The sequence below is a fragment of the Gallinula chloropus genome, assembly GCF_964237585.1.
Source record: "Gallinula chloropus genome assembly, chromosome: 3".
NCBI classification, from domain to species: Eukaryota; Metazoa; Chordata; class Aves; order Gruiformes; family Rallidae; genus Gallinula; species Gallinula chloropus.
Genome location: NC_140087.1, coordinates 11,946,533 through 11,962,453, shown reverse-complemented (window position 1 = coordinate 11,962,453; position 15,921 = coordinate 11,946,533). Strand labels below are relative to the sequence as shown.

Sequence of the window (15,921 nt, the reverse complement as noted above, 5' to 3'; positions counted from 1 at the left end):
AGCTTCTGTCCTCAGGACTCTGAATTACAGCTGTTCAGGTCAAGGGAGCAAACAGGAGAGTTGTCATTATTGGATCCAATGCCTGCCCTTGATTTAGGTGTCCTTGGGTTTGATTTTTTTTCTTTTTCCTTTTTTTAAATAACGATTACAAAATAAGATGTTGCAGGAAGTTTTTTAAGCGAATCCTTTCCCTGCAAGGTGACACGGGCTTTCCATGCTCTCTGACTACTTCACCTATAGGTACCTACAGCTTTGCTCCCTTCCTTCCAAAGCCAGCCTGGGATTTGAAAGTCAAGTTGGTTTCTTTCTCCTCTCCCTAATATGTCTTTTGCCATTATGAAGCCTCTGAAGAGCACATTAAGTCCATATTTACCCCTGTGCAATCTTAATTAACTTCCAGAACAACTGTGCAGGTGTAACTGAGATCTCAGTTTGAAGGCAGCATTGCTCCACTTACTATAATTGAAGGAACTGTTTGGCTAGCAGCATTTCTATTAGTAGTAATGCCGTTTGAAAAGGAAATAACTTAGTTGTGCTTTCAGACTGAATTTGTAGGAATGCCAGCTAGAATTGCTTAAGTGAATGCATATATATCTGCTTACTTGTAAATAGGAGCTAACTTGAGCTGGAAATCACATGTACGATAAACATGTAATCCTGATGCCATTGATACAAATTCGTTCCCCGGGGCAGAGCTATGGTTTCAAGAGCCCGTTTCAGTGCTTTATTGTTCTGAAGGTTTGAACAGTGTTGGTTGTTCGCTTTGGTGCATCACGTGTAGTTCCAGTTAGGTGAAACCTGCTGGCTATTGAACAGCTTGTTCAGCCTGAACCAGAAGTTACTCTGTTGTGTTTGTTATTCTGGCGTTTGAGATGAGTATTTTCAGTTGCAGGAACTTCCAGGGTTTTGCAGTCGGGCTGGGAGAGGTTACATGGAACTGACAGCATTAGCTTGAACAAAATGAGTGTGTTCAATAGAAACAATACGTGCAATTATTTGGTTTGCTCTCTTCCAACTTGAATCACTTTCTGCTATTCTGAGATGTTAGAAGCACATTTTTTTCCTCTGGGGATTTACAGTTTCTCTTAGTGTTTTGATTACTTGTGAATAATTTGATAGAAACCCCCTTACACATGTGCCTGTGATGTACAGCGTCTAGCTTGGATTTTGGGTTTTGACTGATCCCTCATAGCTGAAGTTACTGTATACAACAAAAAACATTTGTAATGCTGTCAGACAGGAAAAATCTCTCTTCTCCAACTTGATTCAAATTTGTTGTGTGTAAAGCTCCATGAGGTTCAATAGATGTAAATACAGATTAATTATTTAAAAAGTAATAGGAAGGAATGAGCTTCCAAACATGTAGTCTTTAATTATTTAAAACCTATAATGGAATTTCAACCCTCACGCATACCTCATATCTCTCGTTGTGCTTGGACAAGTGCCTGAGGTTAACTGGCATGTCCCCACCTCCCAGTCGTCTCCCCTCCTGTATCACAGGGTGATAAATGTGCCTAGTAGAAGTGAAGAACAGTCAATAATATTCTTGGTCATGTCTTCTAGTGAAAATGCTATATTTAACTCTGTCTTCCTTGTACTTTGTCTTCCTTTCGCCCGTCGCTGTACTGCACCCTGCAGTAAGCCATTCCATGTAACATTTCGTGTAACAGGATGTGTACGAGCTCGCAAGTGTGCACACATCTGTACCTAACCACTGTGGGCCATGTCCTAAAGTCTGGGCTTGGCCAAAGCCCCCCATGATTGCCAGTCCCACCAAGTTGGAAGAGCCCTCTAGTAGTGTTGCACTTTGCTTGGTTGGTGGTGGTGGTTCAGGGCACCCGCTACATGGGATTGCTTGCACTGGATGTTGTACACATGTTGGACGACCTGATTCGTGTTTCAGAAAAGCTCACGCTCTAAATGGGCATCTAGTATGCTCTAAGTCAGATAAGGAGAAGCCTTCTCCACGTTTTAGAAGGAGGATCAAAGATAAAGACTGAAAATAAAGAACATACAAGCCTCTCAGCTTGAGAGGCCTGTCCGAGCTTACCCAGCCTTCACTCCTGCCACAATGGATGGAAAGAGAGAGCTCTGCTGGGATCAGTTCAGAGCTTTAGTTAGGTTTCTGCTGTGACACACCTTCCTGAGATGCCTACCACTGTTCACAGACCTGTGTTGGGCAATCAAAGTAAATACCTAAAATTGAGCTGTCTGGATTATTTCACTGCCTACTCTTCCTCTTGCCCAAAGTTACTCAGGAATTTTGTGTTTGTAGGGAATGACTGATGTCAATCCAGCAAGTCTCAGCTCAGCACCCTAGCTACATAACCTCCCTTCTTTTACTGCTTTGAGTCACTGGATGAGGGGGATGTGTCCCAAGGTGGGTGCTAAAATAAATCTAAAGAAAAGCCCTTAAACGAAAAGCAAACACTTTGGTTGCATTGAACAAATACACAGTTAAGAGCCTTTGTATGTGATGGCTACTGGTCTTCATTTGCCAGCCAGATCTCAGCTGGTTTGATGAGGAATATTTCCAGCGGTGCTATATCCTGTTAAACTGCTGTCAGAAGGAGTATGGGAATGGCCTAGGGAAGGGAATAGGCTGGAGAAAGCAAGCCAGAGTCTTCTTTGAGGAGGAGCATAAAGAACAGTTCACTCTTGAGGGCCTTGCATGCGATACACTTGCAGGGTGAGGGTTTAAATCCATTGATTTCTTTTGTCCTGGTGCACAGCTTCCACGCAGCGGCTTCATCGTGCATGTCACCCAATGAGAAAGTCATCTGCATGACCCTGTACATGTGACAGGGTTTGCCATGATGCATTTACATAAGAAAATCTGCAGTCACAGCACACATCATATGTTCAGGCAAGGAATGAGTGCCATCTACAGTAACACAATGCGCTACTAAAGGGCCCTCTGCAATTGTGTTCTTTACCGAATAGCACGTCTGATGACTTCTGCTGTAATGTAGCCTCCTTGGTGAGAAATTAATGCTTTGTGCCAAATTCAACTCTCAGTTACATGGTTCAAATTGAAAAAACAACACTGGCTTCAGTGGAGTTATCCCAGATTCATCCCAGAGTTACTAAGAATAGATATGATTTATGTAAATAGCTGGGTGTCAGGTACGCTCCAGTGCTAAACACTTTCTAAACAGAGGGCTAAGTAAGACCTTTTCATTTGAATAGGAAAGACCAGTGAGACTTCTTCTTTTTTTCCACATTCATACCCTACTTGGAAAGAGGTAGGTCTACATCACCAAGGAAGAAGGTGCATTTTCCATTCCTTGAGAACCAGCAAATGTTTCGGGCCTGACAAAAACATCATAGCGGCCAGCGGGGTCTGGGAATTGCTGGCCCTCCATCCTTCAGGCATCGGCCACAAGAAAAGCTGATTGCTGCCCATCAACCTTGCAGCCAGCAGGTCATGTCGGAGGAAGCCCAGCTTCATGGCAGGAATGTTCTCAGTAAAACAAGAGAGGCATTAGCAGAAGACAAGGAGGTTTTCACACACATTAGATCACCGTATGTTTGGCTTTAAGCTGCAGTTTCAGACCTTTGTAACTCCTCATTTATTATTTTTAAGGCTAAAATCCTAGAAACCAGTGGTTTAAGATAGCTAGGGACCATAATAGTCATGCTAAATCCTACCTACCAGAGACAGAGTCATTTTTTCTCTTCTGTTTTTCCCTTTCTCATTTCCCTTCTCCTCTCTTTCCCTTCCCTTGCTATTTGGAGGATACACGGACTGCTGCATTCTAATAATAGTCTTTTCCCTGCCCCTTATTTTAATCTTACCTGCTCTGTATGGGAGTACCTGAGAGTAAACACAGCAGTTGCTCAGAGTAAGTGTCTCTCCACTGGTGATTCTGGACTAATAGAAGGAGGGAAGGGGAGCTGGGTCCGTACCAACAGGCTCTGGGTTTCAGCCAGGATCAGTGCCTCACAGCAAGAGAAACCAGAGGGACGCAGAATGCTTTCTCTGTGTACAGCCGAGCAATTTCCCTTGCTTGGCTTCATCTTCTCCAGCCCCCATCTCCAGAGGAAATGGGAAAATGAATTCCACTCTCCATGCCCAAGAGATGTGACACGTCTTGGTCCTGGGCTGAAGCTGATGTGACACACTTTTCCTTGATCCAAGAACATTTTGGGTCTGGCCCAGGGTTGTTCTAATCAAATGTGGTTTCCAGAGAGAGGGCTGCTCTTTAAACTGAACGCGTTCTGGTGCGCGGCGCGGTGCACACCATTACCAGCAGCGAAACCGGCAGTTCTCAAAGTGTGAATCACACGCAGTCAAATCTGGAACAGTTTTGACTCCCTTCAAAGCTCTACAGACTAAAACCCAGCAACGCTCCTCTTGGAAAGTTTTTGGGGGGGTTTTCATCCATTTCTACTAACGGCCAAGTCAGTCTTTCCCTAATCAAGTCAGTCTTTCCCTAACATTCTTTTTCCAAGTAAGCAGCTGATGCAGTCGCTCAAGGATTTTATATGTTTGGGAAAGGTGGGGAAATGTGTGTGGGAGGTCTGCCCCAGGTAGGCTGTGAGACCCAGTCAGTTCTGCTGCAGCCCACGCTATGGCCATGCATGTGTTAGAGTACATCACCTAACGGGTCCGGGCCTGGCACTGTTATTGCATGAGAAAGATTAGTGTGGAATAATAATGGCTGAGGATCCCTGATCTATAGAGATAGGTAGGAAAAAACCCATATATATATATAAAATGTCATTGTACCCAGAGACTCAGTAAGCTGCTTGCTTGTACAAGCGTAACTCAGAAGAAACAACACAAAATTCTTTGAGAGTTATGCCTCTGTAAAATGGCATAGGTGAGAGGAAGAATTGGAGCTAGAACCCTTCATTACAGGTAAATAAAGATTTCTCAAGGTTTGAGATTGCATTCCCACTTGCTGTTCTACAAACTAATGATATTTCAAATCTGGATTACAGCAAAATTCTCTAGACCCAGTAATACTACATTTAAGTCTGAGTGATTTAATGGCTGTTCGGTGGTGATTTTGATCCAGGTGAAGTGGTACTGGCCTCCAGCAATGCCTTAGGCTAAAAGCATCATGTGTTAGCAAAAAAACATTAACCTGCCCCTCAAACCTCCTCATTATTACATTTATAGTCCTGTCAACCAACCTATGAGCCACTAGAAACATAATGGAGGGGGTTTTATTGTTATTTTTACAATATCTTGAATATTAAAAAGAAAATATATTGGAGAAAAAGCACATATAAGATATTACTAGATATAAATTCTAGACAGATGAGCCACATGGGTTATTTTCCATCTCACAACGTTGCTTTGCTATATGACCAGAATAAAGTTTTGTTCAGAAAAGAAGGGTGAACGTGTTTATTCAGGTAGTGAATAAAAAAGTGAATTAATTAGAGAATATAAATCTTTGTCTGGCTTCTGAAGGTATCTGCGGATGTGGTGGCATGAGATTGTCAAGGCTGAAGATTTCTCATTTGAGGAGATTTTGGTCACTTGGTAAATGAGATACTATTTGTAGCTAGCAAAGTGCCCTTTCCTCTTTTGCCTCTCTGTCTTCCTGTGCTTAGCAGCACCTGTGATTCTCAAAAGAATTTGATAGAAACTTTCACAGCGCTAATTACATTCCATTTCCCTTTCTTCTGCTGATGGCTGGGGTTGGATGCAGGCAGTGCTGCAAAGCCTCATGTACACAGGCTGTCTTTCCCCAGGGCACCACTTGGCTGCTGCTCTGCAGAAGAAACCTTCTGCAGCTGATGTTTGGGTCATGTTCTCCTGCAGCATCTTCATGGGAGTGAGGAGGTCCTCGCATGGCAGCCGTGCTGGTGCTCTGGTCTGGCCCCTAGAGAGGGACCAGTGATGGTTCTCCGCCCAGGTCCCTGCAGCTTGGGTGCCCCAGGGTTAGAGAAGCTGCTCTGCTGCCTCCTGTAGCTGAGCATCTGGAAATGTCAAGCCTCATGAGGAAAAGGAAGGAGGGGCATTTCCTAGTTCTACCATTCCTTCCTGTCCCCAAGAGACAGCAGACACTGGACACAGTGAGGAGGTACTTCTAAACCCCAGAAATGTTTTTCCAGCTGCTAGCTTTGTTTCCTTTCTTTTGCCTTCCTGAAGTTTCAAAGCTGACAGTTCTTGTCCTGTTCTCAAAGTGTTTATGATGCTTCTCGCTGCCAATACTTTGCACATCTTCAGTGGCCGCAGTTTGTGAAGGTATATTCCTGTCATCTATAGAAAGATGTGAAGCTCTCACTGTGGCACTGAGCTTAAGAACCTTAAAGGAAAACCTTCTGTCACAGGAAAGGCCCTCCAAGACTCACCAATCCACCTGCTTGATGTAGTTGTTCCTTCTGGCTGCTTGGTTTATCCCCAGATCATTTCAGGACCAGGGGAAGTTTGAGACTGCACGTCATGAGATGTCAGAGCTCAGGGTGACCAGTGCTCCCATAGCCTAAATCAAACTGCTGGCCTGACCAGCAGGTATGTCCATGCAGCTATTCTGTCACACTGGCCTCTCCCACTGCCACCCACAACCTAACGGCCATGAGGAACACGGTGCAGTCGCTCAGCTGACTCCACTGATCCCTACCTTCACATTAGGCTTACCAAGAAGAAGGCTTTTGGCCTTTTCATGAGGGTGTGATGCCATGCAAATAGGCTACTGCTTGCAAATCCATGACAGCCATCTGATGAGCTTGAGGCTTGATGGGAACTGGAGAGTTAAACTTGGGAACCAACAGCTTGAGCTGGGGTCTGCTCTGCCTCACAGTCTCTTGCATAACATAGTTATGCTTAAGAGCCAGGGGGCTTGCAGTGGGACGAGGTTTCCTGTGGTCTACATTTCCCTTGGAAAGGGCATTCAGGCTTAGGTGTTCTTTAAGGATTTCTGCAACGGGAGTCTGGATGAGACAGGTTGTCTGTCCTGCTGAGGGTGTTTAACACATGCACACACACCCCTCCTGCTCTTGCCCTCCTTCCATCTTCAGCATCATATCAATTTTGTTTAGGAGTTCTGTCACTGCTGGGTGGTGGCCTTAGCCAGCACGGAAACAGCAGTGCGGATGCGCCCTGTAATCGGCTCCTGGTACAACTGTTAAAACCCCACGTTAAGGATTTAAATGTTTGAATGCCTTTATTGTCCCATTCTGTGTCATTTTGTCCAGGAAGGTTTCTGGGGAGAACAACTTCCCTCTTGGTAAGCCCCATCTCACATTACATTCATTTTCCCTGAAGTTGCACCCACTGTATTGTGGGCTTCTCCAGCGGTTTCAGACCCAAAGTTCCTCCTGTGGTTTCAAAGCCTCAGACTGAAGTTGAAAACACGGAGCTCAGCTGTTTATATACAAAATCAAATATAGCCACTCTGATGAAATAAGACCCAACCTGGATTTCCACTGGGCATTAGCATAACTTACATTCATTGCTTTTGGCTGGGAACGTTAAAAAAAAACCCCAACACAAAGAAGCGTAAGAAAAGAATGTGTTTTAAATGCCACAGATGACAACTGCAATGATTCAAAAAATGAAATCAATTCATCATTAGCCATTAATTACCAAATAGCTCTATTTTCTCCTTATGCTTCATGTAGCTTAGACTTTTGCATAATTAGGATGAAAAATGGAGACAGAGTGGGTCTTGCATTTATATGACATAAAGTCAGTATTCGCTCCTCAGAAAACGGTGGTAAAGATTTTGGGGAGGACAAGAGGTTTAGGAAGGTTACATCAGGGAAAGGAAAAGCAAGCAAGGCAGGCGAGCTTCGGTCTCTTGCAAACAGAGAGAAACTTGTCACAGGACGGTTTTAAGTTGTAGGCAACTGCAGTGTTCTGTTTTGTCAACTGTTTTTGCACAAAGCTCTAAACATTGTAAAAATCTGTTTTCCTTCACACCTAGCATCGCTACGAGCTATATTGTAACCACATTCACAGCGTGTTAGAGCCTGCCTCCGGGTTCCTTCGCAGCAGGGTTCAGCTGGAATGATTTAATTTATTTTTTTTTCCCCCTTTTCTTATAATAATCGCTCCATTCAAGTGGAACAATCATTATAAGAAATTATCATGAGCCACCTTGGACAGAAAAAATCCCGCCCCGGTAAACATGCTGAATGAGTGCTTAGAGCCACGCTTTGGGTTATGCCTGGTACTGGTATTGGCTGACATTAGGGAAAGAGCATCAATTCCCAGCGATAACAGCTGAGGCTGGGACTTGGTCACTGTCTTCTTGAAAGTTAATGCTATGAACTCCCCTTCCCCTTTGGGGACAGTCTGCCTCACTGCCAGGGACCCCTGGACCAAGCCCCTCTGCCCAGCACCATCCTGTGGGCCAGAGTCTGTGGTGCTGGACATGCAGCCCCATTTGTACCCTGCTCAGGCAGCAGTCATACCCCAGGCTGCCCGGTCCCTCTGGGGAGGAAGCCTGAGCGGGTCCAGGGCAGGTGTTTTGGAGGAGGATTGGCTAGAGAAGTATGGTGAGCAATGGCTGGATTGTGCAGCTCTGATGGGGCAGCACCCACTTCGTCACTGGGCACTGGTTGCTAGCAGATGAATACCTTTTGTGTAATGCAGCAGGGAAAAAAGCACAACAGCTTTGGGATAAGCAAAAAAGCCTTTAGATTATGAATTTCAATTCTATTATGCTGATTATCACTCACCCCTCAAAGGAGTTTGTCATTTGCGGTGTCTCTGGATGGAGCATACTCCCCTCCTCTTCCTCATTCTGGTCCTGTGCATCAGAGTGGAGCACAGCCGTGTCCTTCTGCAGATCTTCACCTGCTCGCCTTCCCAGTCAGCACAGCAGGTGCCTACCTTGCACTCCTTAATATTCATCTTTTTTTTCTGAATCAGAAAATGCTAAATGGGAACTCCAGTGCCTCAGAACGACCTTTAGGTCAAATCAGCGTGTGTTTGTGTGCTAACAGCTGCACAGCACCTTCCCATCCCGGGGTAAGGGGCTTTGCTTCCCCAGGGGCTCTGTGCCAGGGGACAGCTGGGAGGTGAGTAGGGCAGGGGGCAAAGAGCCAGGACAGACCTTTGAGTTGATGTTTGCAGAAGGGATCAGTCTGACCCAGAGCTGAACCATGGCTGTGGCTTCTCTGTGCTCAGAAGTGTTAAATACGCTAAAACTCCATGTACAGCTCTTGCCCAAGTTTCTCTGTGCTTGGTCATGCAGCAGGCTGCAGAGATGAGGCCGTGAAGGGGATTTAGCATTTCAGGTGGGATCTACACAGGGATTTGTTTAGATTTTAGCATTACCTTTTAGGTGACCTGCTGCGAAGAGGAGCCTTGATGGTGGGAAAAAAGGAGGAAAGCGAGGAGGGAGCAGCCAACCACATTGCCCAGCAAGCTGGGGAATCTGTCAAGAGATTTCAGACAGCTGAGAGAGGTTTCACACTGTTTTGCCCTTTGAAGGTAGTTAGGCACATAGTACTTCAGGACACACAGATCTGGGTTTCTTTCCTTCTGATAGACTGAATTTTCCCCTGATGTCCCACTGGAAGTGCTTCACAGCCTTGTGAGGGGGCCTGAGTGGCAAGGTGTGCATGCTGCAGCGACTACTGGCTGATCTGCATGGGGTCTGACTGAGCTGTGTGTAAGAGCACCATTGTGACTCATTTGGCTGTTTACTAGAAACCTCTGTATGTCCGTTTCAAGCCACTTCCTAATTTCTAGATTGCTGCTGCGTCCTATGTTTGGCAGCCTTCAAAAAACTTGAGCCCTTGCTGAAAAACATATGGCTGGTGTGTCAGATTCTCACTTGGCTGCAAGGCAGGAGCACATGGAAGGAGAAGGGGGTTGTCTCCCTGCCTTCAGTTTTTGTGATGGGATGGGAGCCTCATACATCCTGAGTGGGCGGCAGGGTCACAAACCCCAGGCAAGAGCCTGGGACCCAGTCTGGGCTGAAAGGACAGGCAGGCAGGGCCAGCGTGGGCTATAGGAAGTGTGCAGGCATATGTGAAGCCAGAGTATCGGCCTGAGTGTCTATGAAGAGACAGCAATCGGCTACCACAGTAGCAAAAGGAAGCAAGGCTTTGTTAATCTTCAGTCCTGTGTTTCACCATCCTTGATAACAGCCCGATTCTCAGGTTGTGATGCAGGCCTCCCCTGTGCAAGGTGTCTTGCAGTGGTGTTCTCCTGAGCAAGAAGAGGAGCTTCTTTGCTCACCCTCTGGTTCTGGAGAAGCAGGAAAGGGACTGTCTTTGCCCTAGTGACCGCTTTCTGTCCTCTCACTGAGCTTCAGCAGGGAGCTGATACTAGTCCAAAACACGGTGTATGAGGCACGGGATGTCTGTCATTGCAGGGGTGGTGTTTGCACGTTACTCCTTCCCAGTTTCTCTCCACGGAATAACTCTGTGGACAGATTTCAGCAAATGTATTTCTTAATGAAGTACATCTGATACGAGATTATTCAGAGGTTAGTGGTGGACTGCACTAATGGCTGAACTTTATGCCTGGGTTTGACAGCCGATTAAAATGTTAATTACCCTGTGCCTAATGCCCAAGCATGGCCCTTGTAAGCACGGGGGGGGGATGCCTGTGTTGTGCCCACGGGGCAACCTCGTGGTCACGTCAGGACTTTGCTTTAGATGTTTCTATCAAAATAATGATCTGTATGCCAACAGGAATGCCTTTTTCCCCCCTCTGTGTATTAGAGAAATGTGAGTGTTACAGGCTCCCTCAGGCCTGGCTTCCTCGGTGTTCCCGTATCGGGTGCGAGTCGTGTTTCTGCTGATGCAGTGTCTTCGGAGTTGTCTCCCGGTGTAGATTGCTGCGTGTTTCACAGGAAAGCGGATGAATGATATCAAGTCATTGAGCTTATAAGTAGCACATTGGCAACACGCCACTAAAATATAAATACATTAAATGTACTGAAGGCAATGTTCGTTCTGTTGTTTAACGTTGGACATGCCCCAGTTAGGTAAATTTAATCTTCTTGAGGGTTGTTGCGTTACAGCTGAATGAGATAGGTAGTTATCTTATTACTGATCTTTCTGTCATTCAGGGCTTGTGTTCTGGCTTTCGTGGTGTGAAGTGCGCTTGCCCAAAAGCGGTGCTGTGAGTATTCTCCAAGGGAGGTGAAGGTGTGTAAGGGATCTGTTAGTACCTTGCAGGGTCTGACCCTTTATCTCGGCAATGTTCACGCTCCTTGTCAGTCACACCGCTACCACTCCCACCTCCTTTTGGGTGGAAATGTACAAAATGGATGCTTCGCCTGCATTTGTTAGGAAATGTCTGAAAATCAGCCTCGTGGCATTTGTTTTCTTCCTGTGTATCCCTTTGTGCTTGTGCTATGGGATTTTCTGCCACGGTGCCTTCCAAAATCCCTGGTTGTTTCTGTGCTGCTCCTGGGGTCGGGGCAAAGCTCCCACCAACGTGAGGGTGATCGGAGCCGGCGTTAAACACCAGACCCAAAGCCGATGGATTGCAGTAAAGAGGAGTCTCTCCATTGTTTTCCACGGGTGCTGGGTAAGCCCTCCAAATGTGATCCTGCAGCATTAACTCTGGTGTCTAATGCTGCTGAAACCGGGGGAGCTGCTCCCATGTGTAAGCACCTCCAAATCCAGTGCGCAGTGCTAACAAGCACGCTGCAACAGTTTAGCTCTTCTCTTGGTTGTACAGTGGAGGGAGAGGAGGAGGGGGAGAGAGGGAAGCTGAAAAAAAATAAATGAGCAGAGAGAATTTTGAAGAACGATGAGGTTCTGTACAGAATGCAAGTCCTTAAAAAAAATAAGACATTGGCTGTGTGTTTTACAGATAAGAAAATGTTATTTTATTGAACGGAAAGATATATGTTTCACCTATCACATCTGAACTAATCAGTGTAGGCTTTTAGAAGAAGTCTGTAATTACTCTGAGCACGTCATTAGTTAGATGTAAAATGAATGATACTGCTCCGTTTTATTACCTCTAGTGATACAGCCATTTGTATCATAAATTCATTGACCTCATCTTAAATGATCAATCCTGTAAGACAGACTTGATTCATTAATTCTTAAGTGACATTTTTTCTCCTCCAGTAATTTCCTCCTCATTGTAGGGACTGTTTTTCTGCCTTTTAGTACAGTATCATAAGATGTCATATTACCTGCCTAGGACATGCACATTTTATACTTGTGTCTTAAAGAAGCAGCACAGACAGTGCTGAGAAAGAAAGAATGGGAATTATGAAATACATGGATTTAGTAAATAGACATTTTTCCCTGACATCGACTTCACCACTTCAGGATAAAATCAGTGAGATGATAATTATTAGATACTTGGTCCATCCAGGATGTTCAGAGGAACAGAGCTGCTGCCTTTAATTTCTATGGCTTCAATTAATTTTAGCTAGTGATAAAATATACAGGACAGTCTGTGATCAATATGTGAGTGAGGCAGGCAGACTTCAGAGTTTCTCGTACCTCGGTGAATTATTGAAAACAGGAGAAATCAGCAGAGAATTTCTAAGCAGGATTTCTAAATATTTTACCGAGGAAGAGAAAATATTTGTTTAGCTAAGAGTGACATAGGAGCCCACTTGAGATAAACAAATCAATAAAGCAATAAAACACTAAAGTATTTCAGTGAATTTTTCAACTGATAACTAATAAAATAAAATTATTAGAAAAGATGCCACAAGTTTTTTGGGGGGTTGTATTTTTCTCCCAGTCTGTTTAATTAAAGTCACTGAGGGGGCTCTTCCTAGGTAGGATAAAGTGGCCAGGCTTACTCTCCCATATTTCTCAGGTGCTTCTTTGGGAGCAGGCTTGCAGTTTGGTTTGCTTCCTTTGCCCCAGAGGAAGGGCAAGTCTTCTCTGCACCAGCCTAGGACTAAATCAGGGAAGCAGCTCCATCTGAAGTCCTGTACCATCCCTTGCAGCCACTTCTGAGGCTGTTCTCCTCCATGTCTTTTTTCTGCAAGCAGACACTGTTTTTGTGGTGATGAACCAGGGTGGGCTTCATCCTGCCCCAGCCTGCCCTGGGACCTAGCTGGGAGCTCATGGTTTCATTTTGTGCAGCTCTTGGGGTACATGTGGAGATTGCTTGGGGCAAGAGCATCAACCCTGCAAGCTGCAGAAGGAGCATGGTGGTGTACGTCCTGATTCCATACAGGAAAATAGGTAGTGGTTTGTGGCTACAGCTCTTGGTCAAAAAAATTACTTTAACATAAATTCAGCAGCTTTGCTGAGTTCAATACTACTTTATTAGCTCACAGTGTAGAGTCACAAATTCCCCTTTTGTCTGCTTGGAAAAGAGTGGCAAGCCAGAAAATTTCAGGAGGTCAGTTGTAAGATGTTTCCATCAGATGCTCATGTGCTAACTTGCCAGGTGGGTGGCAAAAGCCATACCCCTGCCAAATACCCGGGATGGTTCAGTGCCCACTGATGCATGTTTGCACTATTTGCGGTGATGGGTTACCCAGCTCTGGTGTTGTCTTTGATGGCTGCCTGAGCCTTCCCGTGGGGAGCAGAGGAAGAGCCGATGCCTAGCAAAACTTAGGAGCCCTTGAAAGCAGGGGTGCCCCCATTTTTCTCAGCTTGGGGAACGCCCCCACTTCCCACACACCCAATGTCTGGGGAGGGGGATGCTCGTGCCGTAGCAGCAGAGGCATTTCTCTCGACCCATCTGTGCATTTGACAGCCTTTTTATCCACATTTTTTAGGGTTTTTTAGGGTACTACATCATCAGTACATGTTCAGTGCAGGGCTGGGCTTCTTTGTAATGCACTGGAAAATATCCTTCCCTTCATGGGGCATCATGCTGGAAATACACCCTTCCTAATGCTGCACGTGTCAAGCCGCACCAGCACACCCTCTGCTTTAGCTCTCATCGCGCTGTGTCTGTCTGCCCAAGCCAAAAATCAGGGCCCTGCATTACCAAACTTCAGGGGTGACTTAGTAGTTGGCGCTTCTCAAGTGGTTATTTAGTTTTATTTAAATGTTGGGAGAAAAATCCTTGTGACAGCAAGAGGAAGTGTGCGTGTGTGAATGGGGCAGGGAGGCAGGATGGGGAATCAAATACCAACCGGACGGGATAACCAAAAGGTTGTAGAATTAATAGAAATAGGCTAATAGCCATAGCATATAATGTGCATATGGGCTTTTATATATATATATATATTAAAGATATATTACTGAAAACTCAAAAATGTCACCACTGTTTATATTAAAGGAAAGCTGAGAGTTAAATGAGATGGGTAATCAGATGCCCGACATATGTTGTTTTGAATTGTTTATATGGCCAATAGTTATTAAAATTAATTATCCTTTTAATGCAGTCTTTTCACAATTATATTATTTTTTCCTTTTTTTTCTTTTTCTTTTTTTGTTGTACAAGATAGAGTCATTTCAAAACAAGCTAAAATGGGCTCTTTGGAAAAGGCAGAACAAACAATACCGGGATGTATTCTGACATGGTCATAGGCTCAACATGCTGAAAGAAAGTACCAAAAATCTCTGTCAGCAGAGTATTTTGAGAGCTAATGTAAATGACAAAAATGGGATTTTTGTGTGTGTAAAATTCTGTCAAAAAAGTAAAGCACTGAAAAATCTGACATCTGTTTATCTGTTTATAGCTATGGCAAGATTACTCATATTAATTCTTGTTTAAAATGCCATATGAAGGAAAGGCATTTGTGCAAACAAGAGTCATATTTGAATTGTAGATCATGTCTTCACCATCTGTGAGAGCTGTTGGTGTTGCAAAATTAATGTGTTAATGAAATCACAATAATTTCTCTGAAGTAATGGATTCTGAAGCCTAGAATGACTATTTTTTGAACTTTGGTGTCTAGTGGTTTACAACTGGGAAAACCTTTCACAGCTTAATTAGTTCTGCAGCCTTACTTTAAAAAAAAATTGGCTATGCCTTCACCACACCAATAGCAACACAGAAAAAGATTGGAAAGCAGAGAAACAAACCAAAAATGAGCCTGCAGTGCAAACTTTTTGCTGTAGTATTTGAAAAGTTGCTAAATAGGCCCCCTCGATTGCCAAGAAGTTTTACTCAAAAAAGTCACTCGTACACAAGAGTGGGCAAACAGCTCTGAGAATAATCCCAGCTTGCTGAAACATTGCAAACTGGAACTATTGGAACCTTACACAAATGTCCTGACCATTTCCAAGTTTCTCCTTGGAAGGAAGGACAAAGGATGAAGGATGCTTTTTGCTTCGCGGTGCCATTCTAAAATACCACCCCCTTTCCAATTTACTATTTGATACCCTTAGCAGAATAATAACTGGTGTGGTGTGCTGCAGTTTAGCTGAAATGGTTTGTATTCACTTCCAGCGACCCTCTGAATCCTTTTCCACTGATCGTATCCCTCGTGTAGTATGGCATCTGAGATGGTACAGACGTGCTTAGATTACCACTGTGTAACCATGCTCACACGGGTTGTGTGCACTCAACCTACTGTTATAACTTGAGTGTCACAGAATCACAAGGTTGGAAAAGACCTTTAAAGATCAAGTCCAACCATTCCCGTCCTAAGCTAAACCATATCCTTAAGTACCTCATCTACCCTTTTTTTAAACACATCCAGGGATGGTGCCTCAACCCCCTCCCTGGGCAGCCTGTTCCAGGCCCTGACAACTCTTTCAGTGAAAAATTTTTCCTAACATCTAATCTAAACCTGCCCTGGTGCAGCTTCATGCCATTTCCCCTTGTTCTATCTCCTGTTCACCTGGCTGAAGAGGCCATCACCCACCTCTCCACAACCTCCCTTCAGGTAGTTGTAGCTGGTGATAAGGTCTCCCCTCAGCCTCCTCTTCTCCAGGCTAAACATCCCCAGCTCCCTCAGCCATTCCTCATATGATTTGCCCTCCAGCCCCTTCACCAGCCTGGTTGCCCTGTGCCGTAACAGTTTGTGCCAGCTGAGGATTCTTCTCTGGGGTATGAGTTTAAGATAGGTAACGTACTGTGTGAGGTAGAATCGAGATCATGGGAGCAAGAGA

General features: G+C 44.8%; 1 protein-coding gene across 1 annotated transcript in view; it reads left to right on the top strand.

The window, feature by feature from the left end:
- SOBP (sine oculis binding protein homolog) overlaps positions 1-15,921 on the top strand; it is a 116,536-nt gene that overhangs the window by 83,199 nt on the left and 17,416 nt on the right. The gene's annotated exons all lie outside the window — the stretch shown is intronic.